The 15703-nt window shown below is 41.3% G+C and overlaps 1 protein-coding gene across 1 annotated transcript in view; it reads left to right on the top strand.

Annotated features, from left to right (window-relative positions):
• The first annotated feature begins 5125 nt into the window (after positions 1 to 5125).
• The window catches only part of sv2ca (synaptic vesicle glycoprotein 2Ca), a 45703-nt gene continuing 35125 nt past the window's right edge, over positions 5126 to 15703 (top strand). Inside the window, exon 1 of the mRNA XM_064296785.1 lies at positions 5126 to 5308. The gene's annotated coding sequence lies outside the window, so the exon portion shown is untranslated. The remainder of the gene's footprint in view (positions 5309 to 15703) is intronic.

The following is a 15703-nucleotide window of genomic DNA, read 5'->3' as shown; positions in this document are numbered from 1 at the left end:
GTAGTCTGTCAGTAAGGCTATATTCCGTACCAAGACCTCTAAAATATGGTGTGTTAAAATACATAAGCATTTGAGAGTGTTTCAAACCAAGACCATGTAATCTTCCCTGGCATCCATGTAATCCTGTAAATACTCTGTGTTATAGCCAACATACAGTACAGTGGTAGTGACAAATAGCAATACAGCATTTCCTCCTCCATCTTCATATAAATCCTAAATTTACATTTCCTAAAATCTCTTTTGTATCGTGGCAGTAAACCCCCGTGCTCAAGTTTTCCGAAACCAATGGTCATGACCGCCTAGTGTTGTGCCCACAAAGCCAAACAAATCACACAAGACCTTAAGAGAGCTGTGCATAAATGAACACCCTCAAACCTCAATGAGCTGAAGCCGTTTTGTGAGAAGGAGTGGCCTAGAATTCCTCAGAGGTGATGCAAGAGACCAATAAACTCATCCAGAAAACTATTACTTTATGTCTCTGTTGCTATAAGGGGGGAGTTCTACTCGCATAGGGAGCATTCACTTTTCATAGAAGGCACTTTGGCTTATTTCTCATTTAATAAATAATGACAAAGTGAAATCTGCTCTGTTATTACTGACGTGAGGTTAGATTTATGTACTGTTAAGACATGGTGACGATTACATGAGGGTTAGTTTTGTCCTAGTGTGTAAAACCATAGAATTGAAAGGGGGTATACTATTTTTACATCACTGTACTGTATATATCACCCAATACAGTATATAGAGTGTATTACACTCTTGTGTATTCCTGAGTTTAGTGTATGAACCCAGGAGCGACCTGTGGCATATTTTATGTGTGATTTATATGAAGGTTTTACATTAAGGGAAGCGCTTCTGTGCTCTCCAGGGATATCTGAAGCACTGAGCCAGAGGAGCATGCCTGTCTCTTTGCATTAAAAGCACTTTGCCATTAGACCTGTGGGTGCCATTAGACCTGGGGGGTCTGACTTCATGAATCATCACGCTCAGATAAAACAGACGGTGCTCTTCAGTAATATTTTTTGCATGTATAGTGACACGGTAGTGGGTGGGGGGTGGTCACTGTGTCAGGAGTGAATGGATAAGACACGAAGGAAAGTTGATGGCTTAGCACTGTTTATTTTTCTCCCTGAGGAGTACAGAAGCATAAAACAACAAAAGAATAAAATCCAATAACAGTTCCTACAACACACACACATGCACATACGCACGCACACTCACACACACACACACACACACACACACACTAACACACACTCACACATGCACACACACACATTCACATATGCACACGCACACACACACACACACACACACACACAGGCACAATCAAAACAGGGAAACAGAATCACAAAAAACCAAGTGTGTTTTAGGTCTGTATCCTGGACTTCAATATCACAAATGATCGTAGAAATAACTATGTGTGCCTGAGCTTGCTTGAAAGGTGCACAATTATCCCTTGAATAGCCTGACAACTGTCAGACCTCTCAGTTACAGGAGGTTTGATGTATCTGGCTATGGAGCTGTTCTCAAATCACAGGGTTCCCTGCCTGACAGCATAACTCTCACATCAGCAACACATAGTAGTTCAGATTACTGGAACAGTAATGCATGTAATTCAAACCCCTGTAATATGATTGAATTTAATCGTACCAAAGGCTTTATAGTAACAGTTGAGTTTATAGCTTTCAGTCAGTGTAGATTCTAAACTACCGCTGGGCTTTTTAAAAGTGCATAAATTTGAAACAATCGCCAGTGAATAGCTGCCAATACAAAAATATACTGGCAAAAAATATTTTAATCATGTGCTAATATGCTACAGAATCTCCTTAGGAGAGAGAGTTTCGGTTGGTGGGGTGGTCCCCTGTCTGTTTAAACCTCAGCGTTATCTTTTGCCAATCAGATACTTGCATTCTAAACATCTTCCTACTGTTCAGCCAGCCAGAGCTTCGTGAAAAGGATAGTCTTCTCCTGCACATTAAACCCATGTGATCGGGTGTAATTTGAATATGATATTCAGTGTCACAGCCACCTCTCGCTCCAGTTTTTCAGCGATCAGCCAATATCAAAGCAGGCAGGCTACTACTGTCAATATATACAGTACAGTAAAGCAATGGAAGGATGGGTAGAGTGTAGAAGGGCTCCTTCAAAGACTTAAAAATAATGCTTAGTGACATCAGAACAAATATAGTCCTGCTGGCCCTGACTGGTTCTCGGATAAAAATGGTGAAACTGAACATTTGTTCAAGGTGCAATTCAGTCGGTCTACGTAATGATACTTTCTGTGTTATTTGTCATTACAATGCAATTTCTCCTCACTGCTGCATTGCATGCGACCGCGTCAGTTGTGCGACGCAAGACTGCACATTCAAAATGGTGGATGCAGATTGCGATACGGAGGATTTTTGTCTTCAGATCTTTTTTTCTGCCTGCACCAGCTGCTTGAGTTCTGCACAAGAATAAAGCAAGCACTGCAGCTCCACAATGTCTCTCTTATCTCTTAATGAGCCCTGCAGTGATCTCCTTAGCTCCGGAGTTTCTGGCTGTCATACTACGTAACATTGCAGCACACAGCCAAATGGTCAGTGCAAAATCAACTCTGATTACAGATTACTGAGTATGATTCACAATACAGATTACAAGATACCTTTTATCCAGTAGAAACTCATTTCAAATTTTTTTTTGAGATTATTTAAGAAAAGGCATACATGACTATTTTACAGTGGCATGATAAAAGCAAATATATTCTTATGAATGATCATGTTGATTAAATGTCTCCCTAATACACACATTTTATATTGCTCTGTATTTAGTGTAGTGACTACTGTGGTCCGTATGGTTCAGGAAATTAGTTACATTTTGTCATGAAAATACATCTGCCATCTGTTGTGTGTCCAACAACTTTTTGTTTGGAAGACCATGACAATTCTCTGAATATTCACAGTATGGCCATAATGGTGAAGGGACTTTAAGTGACTGGATAAGAATCAAGATGTATTCATTATGCAAATCAGAATTGGGATGGCACTGCACAAGAGAAGGAATTTGAACGATACATTCCATGAATAAAACCGATTCACTTATCCATAACTGCCGAAAATCTATGAACCAATGTTTTCCTCCCAGAGCATTTCTTTAGTCTTTAACCAAAGCACAGGACTGAAAGATGTGGCGTTTTAAACGTTGGCCGTGCGGATTGGTTAATACAGATGGTGTACGGGTGGTCATGTGGTGTGGCAGCACAAGTCCCTGTAACACTGAGAATGAGGACACATCTATTCAGGCTGTGTGTGGTAATGGATGGGGGGTAGGGGGGAGGGGGGGATAAAACACCCTGGGCTCTCTGTCAGACTGACTGTAACGGCACAGAAACGCTTCAGCCCCTCCCACATCACAACCACTCGCCACTGGAGACATCATTAAGTTAACTTCTATGTCAGGAACAAAAGCATGCTGCATATATACTGGAGTCTCAAAATTCCTAATCCATTTACAATGCTGCCGGAAGATGGCTTTGGGTCTGTGTAATATGTCTCCCAAATGCTTGTGATGTCAAAGAGTTTGTAACAGTTTGCTAAGCACATTTATGGAATGGAGAGGTACATTTCTGCTGCTGAGATGCAGATCTCTACAGATAGCAGCTTCAGTTCATTACCTTCAGGAGCATTTTACTTTGTTTGCAACCATACCACAACATGACAATTAATACAATTAATGCATTAATAACAGTAAGAAAAAAGCCAGCAGTAGTGTGTGTGTGTGTGTGTGTGTGTGTGTGCTTGTGAACTTGTATATGCATCTGTGCTTGCTTGTGTGTAGCTGTGTAAGAACTCAAATGACGTCTGCTGTTGTTTTGATGCAAGTGGCATCAAAATGTTTCAAGGCCAACTTTCTTCAAACGATATATTTTCTTGTTATTTCTGGCAGATTAAATAATTCAGAAACACGTTCCTAATTTTCGTGTCGTCTGTGTTCACAGCTATCTCGTGGGAAGCGTTCCAGCCTCAACTCTGAAAAACTAGTGTTTAAATATGAAGGGCAGAATAACACCGGTAAACCTGGTCTGACTGGCAGTTCACAGATGGCTTTGCGACCACGAGCACCAGATAATGAAAGAGAAAACGGATTTACAAACATTAATTTGCATTTTCAAGGCTATTAAACTCGGCCGTTGGCTGCCTTGCAATTTTAACTACAGTTTCAGCACCAAGGTCAGCTCCATCTTATTTCAGCACCAAAAAAAACAAAAAAACAAAACAAGAAAAATAGGCAATATGAGAACGAATTTTCGCAGGTTCATGAAACGTATTGAGTACTAGGTAAACGCATGAATGCAGCGAGCTGTCTACAGAGACTTGCCAAATTGTCCCCTGATTGAAGAAACTTCAGTCCTATTGGAGTTTTGTTTAAGTTTGTTCTGCTGTAGATAAAAAAAAATGTCATGTGTATACAGTAAGTACACCAAAACTGTAGAACCAATGGCAAGGGGTTGATAGTTTTCGATAGTTTGCGATTTATATATTTCACTCTCAGTTAATGAACGTTTCATTTCAATATACGTCATTAACAATTTGACGCATATTTGGCTACACTGTCATTTGGTTGGTAAGCATCAGTTTTAATATAAAATATTTGACTTGAAATGCATATGTGGTGCTGTAACTTCAATAGCAAGTCTACCCACACGCAGCTCATACGTAGTATTATCTCTTATCTGTTGCTATAGAGTCGCGTGTCTAGAAAGCCCTTCATGTTAAGAAGAACTGTAATGTGGGGGATGCGTGTAAAGGCTTATTTATTCATTTTCATGTAACTAATTTAACATATGCCGCATTTATTCATTCACAACATCCCAACAACACGCATATATCAGTATTATGAATGCCCATGTCTCATCCGTTATATTTATCCTTATCTTAAGAATGATATCGCTGTTTATTTTCTGCTGACCACCCCCACATTCGCTGCCAGCTAGATTGTTCCGTCAGAGGGGATTGCCCACTTCACCCCCATGGGATACAATTATTGATTTATTTTCCCTTTACTCTTTGTGCCCCCCCCCCACACACACACCCTCCCCGACCCTCCTCCGTTCTCTCTCTCTCTCTCTCTCTCTCTCTCGTTTTCGCTGCCTTCTTTCTTGAAGTACTGCAGAGGCACAACTGCAACGTTAAAAAAAACCCTCCCCGGCAGTTTCTACCTCAATCCCTTTCATTCAGCTGTGGGATACCAGCAAATATCTGCATACAGCTAGTTTTGTGCTATGGGTACTCAATCCTAACATCCACTCTACCTCTTTTCTTCAGCGGTAAGTGTTTTTATTCTTTGAGAGTTACGCGTGATGGAAGGATTTCCCCGTGTCTACAGAACGTGCTGTACTTGTGTGCATCCATGAAATGTCACGGGTTTTATATGCGTACAATGTTGATATATGCGTATGTTACAAACGAAAATATATGGATGTTACCGAGGAAATTTTTTTTAATTATTTTTTTTGGGTCATACATTCAGTACGACATAAAGTTACATATAGCAATGCACATTCACATTAAAGCTGCGGTTTAAATCCTTCGGAAGTTAACTTTCAGTCGAACTCTAACTAATATAGCCACGTGCGATTGCAGCGTTGGCAGAAATGAACGTTTTTTCATGTTCTTTGAAAAATGATGATTCCCAAGAAACAGTATATAAATGAATTACCAGGACTATACATCGCTCAACTGAACAACACACGTAGAATATGCATTAACTCTCCGCTGCCAGTAGATATATTAAATGTTTTCGCAAAAAGTCATTTTATTATGAATATGTCATGCTCATTCATCATGTTTGCTGCGTTTTGTGTAAATCAACAATAAAGTCAGAAAGTTGTGCTTGCGGTAGGCTACAGTCGGGTTGTGCTCTAGATCTACCATTGCATCTGAAACCAGTGTAGCTACTTTTTCTTTATAAAATAAGAACAAAGGATATTGCGCAGTCGGAAATAGAATATTTCACAGACACTGAAAACAAGAGGCTTGCCTATCGCTGCTGTAGCTTTCCTTGAGTAAGACAGCGATGTTGTAAAATGTGTATTATGGCAGTTAGCCCTAGGCGCCCAGAGCACTCTGCGTTACGCAGATCCGGCTAAGTGGTGCTAGAATTTGCCGGTACTGAGTCATCCGTGTATTGTAGCTCAGGAGAGAGTAGGACGAGGGAGTAATTCAAAAGCTCCCTGTCAAGGTACAAGAATGGTTTATATAGAAGGCAGCTGTTGCTGCTGTATCTATTGATTGATTCCATTTTTAGTTCTTGCAAACAATGGTAGATAGTCATGACTTTTTTTTTTTTTTTTTGAAGAGGATGGTAGGAGATTAAACCACATTTCTAGAACCTGTTCTGCAGTACATTTCACAAGTGCCTACAAGCATGATTCACAATAAATAAAAAATAATAAAGCATTTAACCTCAGAGTCTAGACAAATGTTGATAACTGCATATAACAAATGGGTCACGCCCTCAACCATGAAATTATTACTTGTAAAGTTGGCAATTGTTATTAGTTAGCCTTTCCAAACATAGCGTGCACAGGACTGGACGTTAGAATGTAAGCTATTGCCTTTTGATTTTTTGTAGTTGCTCAGTACTTCTCAGGGTATTGATGTCGCTGCAGATATTTTTTAACGAGAGCTGAAGTGATGTAGGCTACCAATGCACTATGACAGCGTTGACTCTCTGACGGTACAAAAATACACTAGGAGGATTTGTAATGAATAATGTGATCGTTTTTAATGAACTTATACAGTGCTGCAATTCGACTGATGAAAAATACACTACATTACAATACATTTAACACTTCAGCAGCTCTTATTTATTTGTTTATTGTTTCATTTGCTTACTTACTCTTTATTTATGTCCAGGATGCAATGTGCTCAATCATCTTTTGCAGTTTGTGAACACATATTTAAAACCGATTCTTAATGCAAACCAATACAGAGTACATTTGTTCTTCATTCTCTTATCAATCTTGAAATGATGAAAATGGTGTGTGTCTCAGTTCCTTCCTACACAGCATATTTGACAGGATCATTTTCTCATTCATCAAAGGACATAAACCGTTTCTCCTTTCCATCACCTTCAGAAAGTTTTATTTTATTTTATTCTGATCTGCTCAAATCATTCACTTCCTCGCAACTGGTCCATTCGCAGTGCAAATGGAAGTGAGATAAATCACAGAGTAGATGTCTCAGAAGTATTGCAGGCTGTCAGTTTATTACTGTGGAGTGTAGTCCTGTTGCTGTCGAATCCTGGCCATCACCAGAACATGACTATCTCGACCACTATAGCCTTAATCTCAAAGAGACACAAGAGAGACTGATCTGACGTGGTGTCAGTAGGGTATATGGGTAATTTTTCATTATTCTTCTGGCTGTATGTATATATTTGATTAACCAAACTGAGAATTAAAACTATTAGTGATGTGGAAGTGGTAACTGACTGTGACCAACTGACGTAAAAAATTCAGCCAGCTAGCTTCAAAGCTTGAATTAATTTTAGTACCTGCCTCTATGAAAATAAATAAATAAATAAATAAATAGCACGAGCCATCTATCACCAGTAAATGACTTGAATGCATGAACTTTATTTATGCTGTCTGACTATCTGGAGTCTTATTGTTAATGTCAGGCTCAATGTCACGCATTACAGTATTTACATGCTTGGTGGAGGTCTGCATTCAGAGTGACTCATGGAGCTTACTTTTAATCTTATACATTTGCATGACTGCATGCAATTCAGGGTAAGTACCTTTCTCAAGGGTAGGAAGGCAGTTGTTGTTACAGCTACTCTTGCTTAACCATCATGTACTTAAAGCTGCATTCTCCTGGAGCCAATATACCAACAAGACAAACACCTTTTAAAATGTGATTATTTCATCATGACTTTTATTTATTGAACATTCTATATAATTGCATTTGAAATGTAATTTATTCATTTGAATGTTTATTTTATTTATTACTGCAAAGGTATATTAGCCTGGTTTTATATACACAGTCTTATTTTGCTTTGCTCAGTGAAATTCATACCACAGATATTCTAAGCTTGACCTTATTAACATTGCTGAGTTCAAATTAATATCACAGACAGATGTTGTTGGAAAGGCACATGAAAATATGAAATGTATTGCCAGCTGAGTCTGTCCATTTATAAAGACACAAACACACATGCTTTGTGCTTCAATATGTGGTTCCATTGCGGCTCTGCTCTCCTCACAGTGTAAGCTGGCACGGCCGGATGAACATATGTCCGCCTCTAAGATCCGATCCGCTATTGCGTAAGATGATGGCCGGCTAGCACGTGCTTTTATTCATTTTGTTTGGATTTTCATGAATTAACTGGTAGTGACAAGCAACCATATAGACTCACTATAGACTGATATGTTACAGATCTGCACCTCAGTTCTTTCTGTATCAGATGAGGCCAATTTTATGAATTGTAATTAACACAGAATGAAAATGTATAGTAACCACATTGCACCTAAATTTCTGTGCATTCAAAGCACCCACACATACAACTGGCTTTACACTGTTAAACAGAATAAGCAAATAAACCTCATTTAAAATGCACAGAAACTGAAAGCAGTGTGTTTTCAAAATGACATTGTGCATCCGTTCTGCTGTGTCAGGACATTCCAATGAACGTCGACCAAGACATAAGCTGTTCACTCGCTCAAGCCAACTACTCCCCAGTAAGGAGTTGCATAATACCTTACTATGAGGATACATTTAAACAGCAAGGACCCAAATATATATTAGGTAAAAGATGTTTTAAAGTGTTGGATAGTTTGGTAGAGCTATTTCTTTTAAATTTTATTTTGAAGCCAAATTTAGAAATCAGCAGTTGTACCTTTCAAATGGAGCTTTACAACAAAGGCATATGCTGTACACTTCTATGTTGTTTTCTTCAGTGAGGTAATGTCCATTTGCGAGTTATAGGCCTCACAGTACTACAGGAGAGCTAGCATCAAGTGGAGGAAAGATGTAACCCTTAATGATGCCAGGTATGAGCTTGCAAGTGCTTGATATGTCAAGAGGATTTTACAGTAGTAACCTACATTAAGCCAACTGAACGCCCTTACAAGACAAAGTCAGTGTGTGGAGGTGTGGTCTTTGAATGCAATGATGTCTAAGCTAAAGGCTTTGGCCAACACTCACCACCACTCAGACACTCTGGAGCCCAAAAGAAGAACAGGATCTTATGGACAGAGTGATACAGCACTGTCTCTCAGATGACAGACATACCATCATATATAATTTGATTAGCAGGTGATGTTATCTAAGGCCATGCAGCCCCATTCTATTATCTGCTCATGCAGCTGGGTATTCACACCGGCAAATCATGTTATGTACCTTCCTCTAGGACGTCAGAACGGACCCCCACCTAGGATTAACAACCTGAAAGCTTTTTCTTTACCCTGTAGGAAAGGGGGTGTGGTCTAAGGGGTGGAACCTGTTTCAGGTGGAAGAGGGCAGAATGGATCTGGGATAAAGGAGAGGGGGTGGGGTCTGTCTCAGGTGAAAGAGGGCGGGGCAGGCTTGAGATAAAGTAGAGGGGGGTGGGGTCTGCTGTGAAAGAGGGCAGGGCAGGTCTGGGATATAGGAGAGGGTAGCCACGGGTAATTAGAGGAGGGACGAATACACAGCTCCCCTGTGTCCCATCGGGACTTCCCCATTCTGCCCTTGATTTCCTCTGAACGTTTCGGCCCCGCCTCCGACGGTCTGTTTCCACGGCGCGGCCGGCTGCCGTGTGAACCGTGTAGAACACGGCCTTGCCGCTTATCGCTCTTGGCGAATATTTCATCTGCGACGGAGAATCCCATGCATGATTCATGCCTATAACACACCCAGCGGGACTCCCCGAGAGGGAGAGGACCCAGAAAAAGGATCTGGCGCAGTGCTGCAGTGCCGTCCGCATTTCTTTGTGCATTATGTGAAGTGCTCTTGTGTTGCACCATTAACTTCTGAAAGGTTTTTTTTTATTCATTCATTATACTTACACTGTAATGTCTAATATTTACATTTTTATGCTCTGATTCTAAATGATCTGCTGCTGTTTCTATTATTGTCTGTATAGACATTATTACACTATGCGTTCAGACTACACTCTGTGAGTACAGTGGAGGTAAATTTTTGTTCTTTAGGCAACAAATTTCTCAAATGGTCCTCGAAAATACGATATTGTTCTATTTGGTTACTAATACCTAAATACCTAATACCTTAAAGGTACACAAAATCCTGATCACATAACATATTTTATGTACAATTTATAAAATTAGGTGTGCTTTTGACTTTTTGTCATTGCTTCTGGTTCAGCCTTCTGAAGAGGCACACCCTTTTTGGCCGAATTGTTTTGGATGCTTGTGATGTGGGTTCATTCTCCCCAGTGCAAATTTCTGAAAGTCTTCCCTTGTTACATCATCATCCTCAGTGAGACACACTGCCATTTTGTTGAGAAGAGGCACAGTCACTGCAAACGCAGTGTTGTTGTCTTTCCTGGCACAGCTTTCTCAGTGGTTACAGGGGGGCACTGCAGCTCAATTCCACCTTCAATGGTTGCCAAGAGACACAAAGAGAAAGCATTTGTCTCGAAATCTGGCAGGTCATATGACGTAACCTCAGACAGACGTGCGCTTGAAGGAATTTCCAGCTCCTTTGCTTCTTATGAAAATGGGAGGTGCAAAAAGCATCTGTTCATATGTATAGCTCAGTGTTATGTGACTCATTTATCATTTGCCCATTGAGGTTCTGTGTTTCTTATCGAGTTTGAACAGCACTGTTTTTATATACCCCTAATTAATTACCATGCGTAATTACTCCACTTCAAAGCGGTGACATGTCACTGGTGCAGCGCGTAGCTGAGAAAGTGTGTCTTTAAACTGTTCACCTTCTCCAAAACGTGTTCTTCCAAAACCTGCTCTACAGAGCGCCAGAGAAGATGCAAACTGGCCTTGATGGCTGTCACTACCACTTTGCTCTTTCATCTTAAGCAATCCACAGGCCCACATGCCCTCTCTCTCTCTCTCTGTCTCTCTCTCTCTCACTTTCACTCACTCTCACTCTCTCTTTCTCTCTGTCTCCCTCTCTGTCTCTATCTCTCTCTCTCTCTCTCCCTCTCTCTCTCTCAGTAATGCCATCACCGTCTGATGAGATCTCCTAATGTAAGAAACGCCAGCCTCCTCCTGAAGATTAGGTAACGCAGTTTGGCTTGATGTAATTACGCCGCGGCTCTGCCCTTTTGGAGATTGGTCCGTGCGGATTTGAGTCGGCTGACATTAGTGTAGCTCCCTCGCAGTCACGAGGGACAGTAAGTTGATGTTCCTTTGACAGCTTTAGAGGACGTTTGAGCTCTGCTTTCCCCCCCCCCCAGGGTAGTTATGAGTTAAATAACCAGCGCCCACCTGATGCTCTGCATTAATGACACATGCCATAAAGCATCTTAGAATTTAGAAGATCACCACAAATCTACAGATATATTACTAACGCTAAATTATTAAATAAAACAGTAATGGTTAATTTAATAGAACATTTAAAGAGCATGGTACTCTAGGTTATTCTCACTAACCTATGGTGTATCCTACAGTTTTGGATTGAATGTTTCAAATGTGCTTAATATTTTTCTCTTCAATGACATCCGGACCTCCGTTCTTCATACCCCATCGAGCTTCCTAGTTATTCTTCCAAATTCAAGCGCAGATAAGAAGCTTATCTGGGAAATTCTAGGAAAATTCCCTCTTCATTATGGCAGAAATTACTGGTGCAAAAACCTGAGTGTGATCAGCTCTTTGTGTGTAATCTTCCCTTTCCACTGCAGTATTAATATCCTCTTAAAAATTCATATAGGTTTTTTACATTGGGTAAGCAATATAGATATTCATTCCCTGAAGCAGCTTTCTGACAGGAAATGCATGCAACAAAGCAGTTTTTATGGGTCTTGGTGTTTCTGTTGCTCATGCTCTGTAAGGGATTCTGTCTATGAGTTAACTGAAAAAAGCACAGGTAATAGAATTGTTCATTTGCTGGGGTTCTCTGATATCATTTCAATTTTATTTTATGTTTTCAGTTTGTGTAGGCAGTTTTTTCATGCAATGAAGGATATTTTATAAATAGATGTATCTGCTGGCAAGGCAGCTTAGCAGTTGCTGGTATCTGGGAATTTGGAATTTTTGACCTGTGGCAGTTGGTGCGGTGTAACCTTGTACCATATTTCTTGAATCAAATAGTTCTCACAAAAGCCTTTAGAATTCACCACCTTTTTTGCTTAGCAAAAGGAAATTTTAATTAGAAGTGGGAAACCAGCAAAATAAATCTATCTCAGGCATAGATTTACTCGCTAGGCTAAAGAAAACATGGAATATTTACATTTTTAAACTTTTGTTTGAGCTGTTTTAAAAATAAAAAATTCAAAGTCCTTGTCTTAGAGGTGACGGAGACTTGACCTGATGTCTTATCTGGAAGTGGAGTCCGTTAGAGAAGAGAAACATCATACATCAAGCTGCCCGAGTCGACCGCGGGTGCAGACCGTGTTTCCAGCCACTGTCAGGCAGACCGCATTCGCGTTGTACTCGGAATATTGATACGTGCCTGAACGACTGAAGGACCGCGTGAAGGACCGCTAAATGTAGCCTCCTCCACTGACGGGCGTCAATCGGGCCGAGTGTCGCAGTTCAGCTGGCACTGTTGGCACCGCTGTCATCTCGCCGCAGACAGGTAGATGCTCCACCCCTATCTGCATGCAGGGCTTTGCCCACGGTGATGCTCATCGTTGTTGACAGAGGGGATTTGGGCTCCACTCGACTGGATCGCTGATGGACAGATGCTGAACCTGCATTCAGCAGAGCAGCTAATGGGTCGTATCTCCGCTAGCGCTATTCTCCACTCGCATAAACTGATATCCCTCCCCAACCTCGCATGCGGTGCTAAAGCTCTCGATGGGTTTTCTACCTTAATTTTCCCAAATTCACAAAACTTTCAAACGCAACTTTGCATTATTGTAAGACCCAGAATTAGGTCCTCAGGAAAGTAAAACAAGTAGCGACCCCTGTATGGTTCAACTACAAATGTGACCTGTGGTGAGTTTTGGCTGAGTTTTGGCAAAGCAACACCAACTTGTTTGCTCATTTTAATATTCCCATATATGTTAAGAGTCCTAAATCAACAATATCATTCTTACAATGAAATTTAATTACAGTACATTTCAGTGATATTACAGTGATTTGTCTTATCAAACCATTATTTGACTATACTTCATTAGAGGACTTTTAGTTGGCCTTAGAGAAGAATGGTGAACCTGGGTATTAAAATACTGTATATGATAAATCAGATATATTTCCTCACAGTTATCTATGAGATTAGCTCCTCTTTCTCATTTGAAACTTGATTAGAAAAATTATCTTTAAATCGAAAAGGATCTTTGGTGGGGACTTGGGAGGACTTGATTGCATCTTACATAAATGTAGTTCTTGAAACTCACGAGTCAAAATGGGTCCATCATTAGACTAAAGAAATCCGCTGTACAAAAGAAGCTGCAGTACCATTGACTCTCCTGCAGGAAAGGTCCGCATGATTTTCCCATCATGCAGTGCGAGAGCACAGTAGCAGGTAAAGGACCATCAGGATGATCGTTAGTGGAGGTGCAGAGCTTCATATCGTGACTTTGCTGGTGCACCGTGGGATGCAGTGTCAAATCCTTCAGTGAAAACACCGGAGGAAAGTAGGTAGGGGCAGTGAAGTCAGTTTAAGCAGCAGGGAACAGTAGTAATGATACAGCACAAGCCCCAGTGGCTCTAGTCCTGGGAGGAATAGCTCAGAGGGCCCTGTGGATTGCCCCCCCATATGACAGTCCCAGCTTGGAGTGTGACCGTGCCACCCGCCCTGTCTCAGCCAATTTCTGTCATTACCAGGTAGGAGGTCCAGTTTGGGTAGATATTTACTGTGTGGATCTTTATGCTGGATATGTTATATGCTTTTTGGCTGAAAGGGGAATATGCTAAAGATCAGTTAGCCTGAGAGGGGTGTGTTGCAGCACATCACAACACAAAATATGTATCCACAGAATGAAACCATGTTTCCTGATTTGCTGCGTGCTTGCAGAGCTATATCATTTTATTCGGTGCACAAATTAACTTTAATTCATGGTTTGAGAGAATAGGCCTCATTTTCTCAGGAAGAGCCTGAAAGCCTCTGGTTGACACTCCCGAGCCCACTACTTAACAAAATGGAGGATTTCACTGCATCAGGCACAATATTTTTATCCTAGTAATTAACCAAGCTTGACTACGGGTGGAATTTAATCTTGTGAATCTGGATTTATAACACAGATGGGATTTAATGGCCATGATTTCCAAACAGTAAAAAAAAAGAGTCCAAAGAGTGCAATATATGTTTCTTTGTATAAATGCTGTCCTTCTTTTACATAAAAGCAGCATTATTAGACCAAACTGTCAAAATTCAGGCAAAATATCCAGTCTACAGCATGAGTATATCTGCTCCGTATCTCTAGTCTATGAGCATGTTTGCTCCGTATCTGTAGTCTATGAGCATATTTGCTCTGTAACTGTAGTCTATGAGTATATCTGCTTTGTACTTGTGAAATCTGTGAATATATCTGGTAAGAAATGCAGAACAGAAGGGGGCTTTTATGGGGCTTTGATGCATTAAGTGGAAAAGGGGGGGGGGGGAGTAAGAGCCACACAGTGGGGGGGTGGGGGGGGGGGGCAGCCACCCGCGTGGGACCGGGGAGGGGAGGTAGGGGGAGGCACACACAGTCAGGGAGTAGCCTCTCACAGCACACCCACAGATCCCGCGTTAGCGCTCAGGTTGAGCCGTCGCCGTCAGCCCGATCTGACAGGCGGCTCCACCGTCCGCCGGCCTACTGCTCGCTTCGCCGCCGCGGGAATACTGCGTGCGGTTCCACCGCTTTGCGCCCCACGGTTCCGCGCGTTCTCGCTTTAGAGCTCGACGCCGCCATGCGCCATCCTTCCCCCCTTGTCTGTGATAAAATAAGAGGGTGCCTTTTCAAAGACCATATGTTGAGACAGAGTTTTCAGAATAAAGGCAATTCAGTAAGCCAGCAGGCTAAACACAGATGTGGTGTGTCTTAGTGCATTGAGAATTTAAATTCTAAATAACATGAAAGACCCCTGTACTAATTTACTGGTAGTTCGGTATTATAAGAGGCAAGTAATCTGAAAATCTGCATGGATTTATGCATATTTTTAGAGACCATATTCCACATTTCTGGGGACATTTAAACAGCTTTGAAGGCAAAGAGAAAGTCTGACTTGCATTTTAAGAGGCAGCTGCTGTTTTCCCCACCTGGCGTTTCTTTATTCTGTAAATGATGACGGCTGCTGTGACTGCTACCTGTAACCCCACTGGTCTGTATCCGCGGTAACTCAGGTTTCACTTCACGATGACTCATTGCATATACTGCGGATCTCATGAAAATGAGTCATGGCAGTTTTTCGCAGCTACAGCGAACCCACTTAAACACAACATAAATCAAACCGCAGAGCTTGATGAATCCCTCTTTTCTGATTCTCATTGACGCATGAAATGGCCGCTGCCTTCGCAAGGCATTTCTTGGTCGTACGCCATTTGGCGCTCTCGCTCGCGTTGTACCAAAGCTCTAACGACAGATTAGAAGACTTGTCAGGCGTGTTCATTGA

This window comes from Anguilla rostrata, chromosome 10 (genome assembly GCF_018555375.3).
Source record: "Anguilla rostrata isolate EN2019 chromosome 10, ASM1855537v3, whole genome shotgun sequence".
NCBI classification, from domain to species: domain Eukaryota; kingdom Metazoa; phylum Chordata; class Actinopteri; order Anguilliformes; family Anguillidae; genus Anguilla; species Anguilla rostrata.
Note: the sequence above shows the minus strand (reverse complement) of the source record. Positions and strands in the feature narration are given on the sequence as shown.